We start from the raw sequence: 11504 nt of genomic DNA, 5'->3' as shown, positions 1-11504 counted from the left end.
CATGGTTGTTAAGCAAATCTAGCTTCCCCCATTGACTTTGTTTGTTGGAAGCCAGCTGGGAAGGTCACAAATGGCAATCACACAACACCAGGACTACTAGATTATTGTAACTCATAAATACATACTGGTCACCAAGCATTCAAATATAAATGTGAGGACTGGTCATGTCACATTTTTCAGTGCTGTTGTAACTTTAAAGGTCAATAATGAATGGCTGTACTCAGGGGTGGGTTCTACTTACCTTTACTACCGGTTCGCAACGGGATCGCTCACGCATGCACCTTGCTTCTGCGCATGTGCAAATCACCTCTGATGATATCAGGGTCAGTGGGCGGAGCCTCCTGCCGGTTTTACTACCGGTTCTATAGAACCGGGGGCAACCCGCTACTGGTTGTACTTTAATGAGCAGCCTTCTTAAAGTAGTAACACATTTTTTCAATCAATCATAATAGAGCTGGAAGGGAGGCCTTTTAGTCCAACCCCCTGCTCAAGCAGGAAACCCTATATCATTTCAGTCAAATGACTGTCCAGTCTCTTCTTAAAAAACCTCCACTGATGAAGTACCTACAGCTTCTGATGGCAAGCTGTTCCACTGGTTAATTGTCCTCACTGTTAAGAAGCTTCTCCTTAATTCTAGGTTGCTTCTCTCCTTGATTAGTTTCCATCCATTGTTTCTTGTCCTCCCTCTGGTGCTTTGGAGAATAGCTTGACCACCTCCTCTTTGTGGCAACCTCTTTCAAAGGTCTCTCAATCAACTTTCAAAGGTCTGAAAACAGTCTTTTTAATTTAATAGGCAAGAGATTCTGAACTTGCCGAAGGATTGAAGGACTTCTTCCACATCCTCTTTGAAACAGATGCAGCACTATTCATATAGTCCAGAATACTTGGACAGTGAACAATTAGTGCAAATATCTAATGGCCCAGATGGTATAAAAGGAAAATTCCTTTACACAGAAGTTAATATAAAATTGTGACTTCCCCTTGAGAAGGCTGCATCAGAAACTCTCTCTGGGAAAGCTATATTATTTGAAAAATGATAAGTAAGAATGTTCATGCACGAATCTTTAAAAACTATTTTCCTTTTATTCCACCACTGCATTTAATCAACTTATCTATCCTTTCAACTATGCAATCAGTCATAATGCCACACAACTAGAAATTGCCCGAAAGAAAATGTGTTTTTTTTTACCTTGTAACATAGCTAATGGTAATGCATACTGTATAATCAGATGTCCATGTTTGATTCAATAGTTTTCATTCTTGTTTTCCTGAATATAATTTGGAATTCATCTGAAATGGAGAAAACAGTTCAGCTAGAACAGGGATGTCAAACTCCCGTCATCACGGCATTGTCACATGATGTATCAGGACTTTTTTCCTCTTCACTAAACTGGGTATGGGCATGGCCAGCATGTGATGCATCCGGCTCATGGGCTGCGAGTTTGACAGCCCTGCTAGAACATTGGGAGGAAACATAGAACCCTCAAGGTGACATCTTATGTCAGTTCCAGTGATTCTTCTTGCTACAGCTGATGAAAATTGGAATTCAGTAGAAATTGGGAAATATTCCTATTTCATGAATACTCAACACATAACAAAAATAGCATTCATGGCCAAGCATTGTTTCCTCTCCTCTCCTCTCCTCCCTTCCCCTCCCTCCTCCATTCCCTTCCCTTCCCTTCCCCTCCCCTCAAAGATCTATTTGTCCACACTACTGCACCATAATATGGACACTATAATTATTGTTTCAAATTAAGCAACCCTAAAGAAGGCGTTGTCTCTACAAAGTATTTTATTTGTTCATTTGTCCATTCAATTTTATGGCCAACTACTCACCAGGCAATTGTGGGCAGCTAGCAAGAGTAAAAACATGAATATATTGAAAATGACATAATAAAATATACTACATAGGAGTCTAATTCTACAGCTCATAACTGACCTAGTGCCTGGGGGAAGAGTCCTGTCTTCCAGGGACTCCTGCATCCCATAAGGTGCCCTTGATTAATTGATGAGCATGTCAACTCTGTTGAATTGTACAGAATGGGCTGAGATAAAGAGATAGCTGGTCATGCAAATACCCAGGCCTTGTGCATTGAAGGACTTTACAGATGAAATTTTCACCTTGAATGGCATTCGGAAGTCCAGTTATAACCAGTGCTGTTCAACCAGTACTGGTGATATAATATAGGCATCCTGAGGTGCACCCATATATATTCATATATTTTATTGGATAAATGTCACAGTTAGTTCTTCTGTCACCAGCATATATAGCAAATTGCTGAAACTGAATAAGAGCACAGATAAATCTGCAGGGCATCCATTTTTTTTTTCATTGCTGCAAAATTTTGCTACCTCACAGCATTGCATATAGATGCCAGATTGTCCTACTTGCTTATCTCATCTTTACAGAATCTATACAGAAATAAACATTTGACTTATTTTATGTTTTTTTATCTTGAAAGAATTCTTTTCTCCAAACTTGACCAAACAACAATGTTGCAGATTCATTTATGAAAGGCTATTTCTCTATTTTGGAAATTAGGATCTATGTACTTATGGGGAAATTACTATAAATATCATTTCTTTTGCATTGACACCATTCCTATTAATGTAAGCAATGAAGAGTTTACTTTTTATAATTCAGTACATAGATTATCTCATTTTATGTTTTTTCCTCTGTTATTTCTGATTATATGTATTCTGACAAAAACATGAGCAATTTGAAATTGCTTTTGTTTTTGCCATATGAATGTTTCAGCCCAAATTAAATTCCATGCATTTCCAAAACTCTTCCCAATCTCAGCTATCACAGAAGACCTTATTATATTACCTAGTATCAGATGTTTGCTCTGTTGTTGTTGTGGATCTTGTAATGGTTGACAAATGGTATCTGCACATTTGATGTCAGTAAAAGCAGGTTCTCATATGAATCTCTTCATGTTTGCATCTGTTAGTGAATTGAAGGAGAAGCCATCACTGCTGTTTCAGCTAACATAACCTCAAATAGATTTCCTTGCAGCTGTGAGTTCACACAATTACAAGCACCAAAAAGTCAAGTAATTGTGTACATGTGCGAATCAGCCCAAATTCACAGAAATAATCATTTTAGTGTTAGCATTTATTTATTGAGAAAAGGATTTTCCATTTAATGGAACAAGAGTGGAAATGTATTTCAAAATTATAGTGAAAATGTCAAAACAGATCCAACTTTGGAATCATGTGACTCCTTCTGCCATTTAAGACATCAGTGTTTGAATTCTCACCAAGCTAATGGTTAATCGTTAGAAATTATGGTTGAATTTAACCCATCTTGAGTCATTTAACAATGTGTCAGTATTTGAATGTTTTCATTTTTTAGGCATTCTTATTGCCTTTACTTATTCACACCAAAGAACCTGTTCACGCATTGTGTTTGAAACATTAAAACATTTTTACTCAGAACTGTGAATGTGACAACATGTCTTGACAAACAGAACATCTACAATTTCATTCATCAAGACAGAATGCAACATCTTGTTGCTAAATCTGAATTTGTTCTAGCTTGTATTAGGGGAACTTATCCATTGCTACACATATGGAAAGCCATTTATGTGATATGTGCATTTAGAGATGAACATTTATACTTAAAGAAAGAAACATGAGGAGATTATTTAGACTGAATCACAGGTTCACCAAGCAAGGCATTGTCTACATAAAACTGTAGTTCTCCAATTTCTTCAGGAAGGTATTTTCTCCCAGGAAATACCATATCACTGGTTGAACCTGAGAACTTAGGAACACATTGACAGATGTGTTGCCATGAATCTTCCTTTCTCTCTCTATAGACCTAATTATACAAAACATTTCAGAAGCATTGGAAGGAAAGGCAATAGACTATGAAATTCTAATTTAGTAATGTTGCTCCTACTTCTGATCATAATTTGCTATAGAGTTGAGCAGAATCCAGTGTTGATTGCTAGTCAATGTTATCATCTCAGTGCACATGTTCAAACATTTTTCTTGAAAGTGGTGTACAACTTTGACTCACTGCAGCATAAGCCATATAGGTGAGTCTACCTTGCTAGGCAAGATGGAAGAAAAGTAATCCTCATGCCATAGATCAAAGCTCACATGCTTCTAGGAGCAAATTCCAAGACGTTTTCCAAATTCATTTTCAAACTCTACTTCCAGCACCCAGGTCAGTTCACATAATCAATTAATTTGCATGTTATCTGTAGCACATCCCAATAAGACTGCAAACAATGGGTAGCAACTCTTAATCTTTATGACATTGGGAATTATTCTCTTTCTTCTGCTGTTCTATGTGATAGACATAAAGAAAAGTGCCATGGTGGCACAGTGATTAGAATGCAGTATTGCAGGCTAATTCACTGCTCACTCCAGGAGTTCAGTTCTCACCGGTTCAAGATTGACTCAGCCTTCCATCCTTCCAAGGTCAGTAAAACGAGGACCCAGATTGTTGGGGGAAATATGCTGACCATGTAAACTGCTTAGAGCGGGTTGTAGAACATTATGAAGTGATATATAAGTCTAAGTGCTATTGCTATCTGGTAAACAGACATTGCCAGTTTGCAATAAATCATAATGCAACAGATTAATCTGTTTCAATCTCATTCACTTATGTTTTAGCCACCTTTTGATTGGCTTATTGCAATGTCCTCTATATATTGGGCTGCCCTGAAAGAGTATTCAAAACCTGTCACTGGTTCAGAGTGCAGTCATTCATGCAATTTGGGCACAACACAGTAAAGCCAAGTAAGACCTCTGCTTCATGAGTAGCATTGCCCACTAGGATTCTCGGTGCAATACTAGTTGCTCTTTATCAGCTATAAATCCTACAGGATATAAGTCCAGACTATTTGCAGGACCACCTCTCTCTCTCTCTCTCTCTCTCTCTCTCTCTCTCTCTCTCTCTCTCTCTCTCTCTGTGTGTGTGTGTGTGTGTGTGTGTGTGTGTGTGTGTTCATCATCATCATTCTACCCACTGTCTATCCACTGCAGGATGACAGCCACTTCTGCATGTTTCCAGCCCATACAGTCTTGAGTTTTCCTTTGCCAGTTGGGGCTGCAATACTTGCTGATATCATTGCTCCATTTTATTTTAAGTTTCTTTTGTGGAGAGAGAGGGGGGAGGGAGGGAGAGAGAGAGAGAGAGAAAGAAAAGGAAGTTATTTTATATTGTATGCATTTCTCCCAAGCAATCCCTTTTACAGAAATAAACCACTCTTTTCTGCTGTCATTTATGTATTTTAAATGTTACAAGCTTATAATTTATTAATAGCCTGAATTTTTTTTAAAGAGAAACAGCACTGGGATATTTTTACATTTGGCAGTTAATAGCTGACATTGAGTAGGAGGGGAAGAAGGAGGAAGAAAGGATAAGGCCGAAAAATGTCCAAATGTATTAATTATTGCAGTAAACTATGCATTTCCTTAAATCTAAATACTGGAAATGACAACTGAATGTATACCAAATGTATCTTTAAAATTCACCTTTCTATCTTCTAGATTTAATCTCAGAAAAATATCTAATTATGGAGGAAATGTATTTTGTGATAAAAACTGAAGCTGTGCTCCACAATAATAGTAGTAAGTAGTAGTAGTAGTATGTGATACAATTTTGAGTTTGTCCATGCCTATAAGTGTAAAGGAGAACCAAGTTCTGGAATGGGGGCTTGTAAGATTGACCTTTGGTAAGAGAAAAAAAGGTATAACATTTTTTTTATTTAGTTAGCAACCCCACAGAAACTTCATTTCTACCAGTATAACTGTAATATATGTTTTTTTTTTCTTTTAACATAATTAGCAATTGTGTGAAAGACCATAAGCCTTTCACACAATAAGATAGAAGAATTGGTAGTTTTTATCCTTTCCTTTCTGCAAAAATTGCTATCAAAACTTTCCCTGAAGCCACAAGCATTTTAAATATTTTGATAAAATAATTTCCCATCTAGTCTGGCCCTCACTTCACAAAACTAAGAATCCCAGATGAAACTTAAGATCCACACAGATAGCCTAATGTTCTGCTTTACAATTATCACTGAGCAAAATATCACTTCACCATGCCAGATTACAGCTTCTCCCTCCTATGTCAGGAATATTTTCAGCTGCACAAAATCTCATCAGTTTAGCTGGAGGAAGCTGGAACCTGATGTGATGAAAAGCATCCAGTAATACTGTTGACTAATTCCAAGCAGCTCAGTTAATTTCCTGCATGGACCTGAAACTTTGTATGATGATAATCTACCATATTTTTCAGAGTATAAAACACACTTTTTCCCTCCTAAAAGAGGCTGAAAATTTGGGTGCATCTTATACTCCGAATGTAACCCTGCACGCGGTGCCCAAACTGGTTATCTGGAACAGCTGCTGCCTTCTCTTACCCCTTCCATACTTGGCCTGCTTTAGTCACTGGAGCTCCCTCCGAAGATCAGCTGTGCTTTTGAAGCTGTTTTTCAGCTCCAACTCGAGCGAAGCGATCTTCCATGCTTTGCCTGCTTTTCTAATTGCTGCTCCCTCTGATGATCAGCTGTGCTTTTATAGCCCCAACCAGCCCCAACCTCAAAACCAGCAAGCGAACTAATGGGCTGAAGCTGATCAGGCTAAGGAATAGCCAGATGAATACCTGGTAGGCAGAATTTTTTTTCCTCCCCAAAAACTAAGGTGCACCTTATACTCCGGTGCATCTTATACCATATACGAAAAATATGGTAATAACACTCCATGGAGGAAAAAACACAAGCTCCATGCTTGCAGCCAGGAATGCCTCAAGAAGACCTACAATCTGAGGTAAAAGGAAGACTAGCACCTAGTTTGGGTAATGAAATATCTGCAAGAAAACAATCAAGGTCAGAGAGCACAACGGACACATAATAAAAAAGATCCATGGCCTCCTCTATCACTCCCTCATATACTCCTCCCTGCATAATCCTCCATTCATCCCTTACTTGATAGTACAGTTGCATTTCTTCAGCTATCTAACCTGGAAAGGTAGACCTCGCAGCCAACTTACACTGTTTGATTCTAGGACCGGCACAGAGAAATTCATCTAGAGCTATCTAGTGTTACAAGAAACAGCTTCATGTGTATCTTAACCACAAATAAATAGCTGTACCCCATGGCAAATAGATAAGTGATGAAAAATATTCTTTATCATAAGGTTAAATATGAGTTATGATTTATCTAACTATGTTCCTGTAGTAATGTCTGAGACAGCCTCCTCTAATGTGATGCCTTCCAGATAGAATGGAACTATGCTTCACAAAATTCCCAGCCATCGTGGGTATTAGCTCCAAAAACTGTTTGAGAGAAACTGATCTATAGTATTTAAAAAAAAGATACCTCAACTTTTCAATTCCATACTAGAAAATAAAGAAGACACACTCAAAATGGAAGACAAGTTGTTCAGGACTTTCAAGTTAAACAATGGGCCCTGCTTTTTTGTATTAATACAATCAGTTAGCAACATGACATCACATATTAGCTCTAGAAGGTTGTAGCTTAACTCTAGGGCATCCCAGCTGTTCAACCTGCCCAACAACTTACTCAAGGATGTATGTGATCGGGAAAAGCTAGCAAAAGAAATAGGTATACTGTATATAACCTGCAACATTAATGGATTTGGCTGACTGCTAATTTCTCAGAAAACATAATGCTTAAGATATTTCTGAATTTTTTTCTTTTTCTTACTCCATCTCATAAAGGCCCCATTATTACATTGGTGGCAACTGCCAGCTAAATTCAGACTACAGTGGACAACTGAGGAGAGATAATCAACACACTGATGAATAGTGACTTTTATGGCTGCAGCAAGGGGAAAATATCAACAAAGTACTTAGGAAAACTGCTGATGGTAAGCCACCCTCCTTAAATCCTATTGGGGAACATCAAGATACCATAGAGAAATTTGAAGAAATTATTTCTCAGCTTTATCTGCTGAATAATCAGGTATCTAGTCATCCCAGAGATACATTGAATGACAAAAAGGACAAGTATAAAAAGTGGAAAGAGGGGCACATAAGTAAGGCAGAATATCAGCAAATAGTGCAAGCCTACAAAGATGAAGTGAGGAAAGCTAAGCCTCACACAACGAACAAAGGCTTGCAACAAAAGTAAAAAAATAACAAAAAAAGCTTCTTCCAATATGTTGAAAACAATAAAAAAGACAAAGAAACAATTGGTCCATTGCTGGGAGAAAGTGGCAAGAAGGTGACAAGCAACAGGGAGAAAGCAGAACTACCTAACTCATTTTTTGTATCTGTCTTTACACAAAGGAAAAAAAAAACAGTCCAACCTATCAAAAACAGTACCACAAAAAACAGATTAGGAACACAAGCTAAAATAGAGAAGAAAATGGTAAGTGATCACCTGTCTACCCTGTCTTCAAATCAACAGGACCAGATGGATTATACCCCAAGGTTCTGAACGAACTGGTAGCTGTGATCTAAGAACCACTGAACTTTATCTTTCAAAGATCCTGGAGCACCGGGAAACTGCCAGAGGATTGGAAACGAATTTATGTAGTTCCCATATTCAAAAAAGGACAAAAAAATAGATCCAGGAAACTACATACCCATCAGCCTGACCTCAATACCAGGGAAGATTCTGGAAAAGATAATCAAGCAACAAATCAGCAAACACCTAGAAGCAAACAAAGTAATAATCAAAAGCCAACATGGGTTTGTCAAAAACAGATCATGCCAGACTAATCTTATTGCATTCTTTGACAAAATGACAAAACTAATGGACCAGAGGAATGATATCAATATAATTTACTTGGACTTCAGTAAGGCATTTGACGAAGTAGACTATAGCCTACTACTTGATAAAATAGAAAAATGTGGGTTAGACAGCATCACCACCAGATGGATTCGTTACTGGCTGACCAACTGCACTCAACGTGTAGTCCTCAATGGAACTACATTTACATGGAGGGAGTACCAGTGGGGTATCCCAGGGCTCTCTTTTAGGCCCAGTATTCTTCAAGGTATTCATCAATGATTTGGATGAGGGGATAGATGGGGAACTGATCAAATTTGCAGATGACACCAAACTAGCAGAAATAGCCAACACTCCGGAACATAGGCTTAAGATGCAGAAGGATCTTGACAGACTTGAACATTTATCATTCAATGGTGAAAAAAATAAGGCAAGAAAAACAAAATGCATAGGCACAGTATATGTGGTACCTTGCTCAATAGTGGTGACTGTGAGAGGGATCTTGGAGTCCTAGTGGACAATCACTTAAATATGAACCAGCAGCGTGCTGCAGCTGCCAAAAAAGCCAACACAGTTCTAGGCTGCATAAACAGAGGGATAGAATCAAGTTCACATGAAGTGTTAATACCACTTTATAATGCTTTGGTAAGGCCACACTTGGAATACTGCATCCAATTTTGGTCATCACGATGTAAAAAAGACTGTGAAGACGAGCAAGATGATTAGGGGACTCAAGGATAAAACATGTAAAGAATGGTTGCGGGAACTGGATATGTCTAGTCTTATGAGAAGAAGGGCTAGGGGTGACATGTTACAATATCTCAGGGGTTGCCACAAAGAAGAGGGAGTCAAACTATTCTCCAAAGCATCTGAGAGTAGAACAAGAAGCAATAGGTGGAAACTAATCAAGGAGAGAAGCAACTTAGAACCAAGGAGAAATTTCCTGACAGTTAGAAAAATTAAGCAGTGGAACAACTTGCCTCCAGAAATTGTAAATGCTCCAACACTAGAAGTTTTAAAGAAGAGATTAGATAACCATTGTCTGAAGTGGTGTAGGATTTCCTGCCTAGGCAGGGGGTTGGACTAGAAGACCTCCAAGGTCCCTTCCAACATTGTTATTCTATTCTATTCTATTCTATTCTATTCTATTCTATTCTATTCTATTCTATTCTATTCTATTCTATTCTATTCTATACAACTGCATTGACTTTGGCTTTTGTAAGATATGTGTGCTTTAGATTGTTTTACAAAATAGGTACATCCAACCTTGACATACTTGTTGCTTTTGTTAATTTGATTACCAACCTTGGCATTTCTTATGTTGATTTATTTACTGGATTTTTCTTCCCCCCCCCCCACAGTTCTTAACAATTTCAAATGCATAGCTTCAGTTGTAACAATTTAACAATGCCTTAAAATTAAAAACAAACAAACAAACAAAAAACAATAGGCCAAGGAAATTCATAGAACTAGATAGATAACATATTATGGCTATGGAATGCTTCTGAAATAATAAAGTAGGAGAGCACAAACATAAAAACTCTTTAACAAGACTGCATTTTTTTATGCTGCTGTTCTCTACAGTTTCCATGTGATATTGGAAAAATATATGGTTGCTTTAAACAGCTGCAGATGAGTGCTATCTCTCTGTGCTCCCATGTGTTCCAAACTACTTTGTTAAAACCTCCCTAATGTATACAAGAGCACCAGATTTGAAAGCCAAAGTTCTTTTTAGGCAAGGTGTTCTTTTTTCAACCTCCAGAGGTCAGTAAAGGTAAAGGTTCCCCTCGCACATATGTGCTAGTCGTTCCCGATTCTAGGGGTCAGTGCTAATCTCTGTTTCAAAGCCGAAGAGCCAGCGCTGTCAGAAGACGTCTCCATGGGCATGTGGCCAGCATGATTAAACACCAAAGGCGCATGGAACGCCTTTGCGAACCGGTAGTAAAGGTAAGTAGAACCCACCCCTGGTTCTTATCCACATTTATGAAGATGATGAACATTGCTAGTACATTATTTAATCTGAATTGTATTCTTCATGTTTATCTGTAAAATTTGACAGTTACTATACTAACCTATCCCAATCTGCACAAGTTGGTTTATTATCTGAGAGTCTATGCAAACCATTCTTATAATTAGTGCAGCTTGTGTACAATGTTTTTGATGAAGGGGGATTTGCAATTTGCTTATTTCTAATTAGACTATCAGAAAAATTCAGTTGGGTAGTATATGATAAAAAAAGAAGATACCTTTAAACCAGTGTGCTAAATGGCAACTATGGCTGTAAAATAGGAAGGAAGGAAGGAAGGAAGGAAGGAAGGAAGGAAGGAAGGAAGGAAGGAAGGAAGGAAGGAAGGAAGGAAGGAAGCCAGGCTTCAATCCTTGTCCCTAAATTATATATTTATAAGTTATAAAATGTGATAATTTGATATATCTGGTTCCTAAACAGTCTGTCTCTTGTTAAAGGTTTATAAATCGGCTGAATAAACACTCTGGATCTTATTTTAGCCAGGTGCTATGACAAATTCACTTGAAGCTATATCCCTGCAGTTTCCTGGCCATACTAATTTCCCAAAGCTGGTGGCTGGCATCACAAACTCAGAGACACACTATCACTAGCCAACTGGTGAACAGCCCAGCTGGTGGAGGGACCACCCTTGCAACAAAATTCTGAACTGGCTTCAATGGCTAGCAACCTGAACTGCTTAATATATGGATCCAGAGGGAGAAACATATTGGTTGACTGGCATAAGGAATGTGTTAAATGTTAATGTTAAAAAGATGAGTTA

Source organism: Pantherophis guttatus, chromosome 1, assembly GCF_059756535.1.
Source record: "Pantherophis guttatus breed Tessera chromosome 1, ASM5975653v1, whole genome shotgun sequence".
Taxonomy (NCBI): domain Eukaryota; kingdom Metazoa; phylum Chordata; class Lepidosauria; order Squamata; family Colubridae; genus Pantherophis; species Pantherophis guttatus.
The sequence above is the reverse complement of the archived record's forward strand: the minus strand, read 5'-3'. Positions refer to the sequence as shown.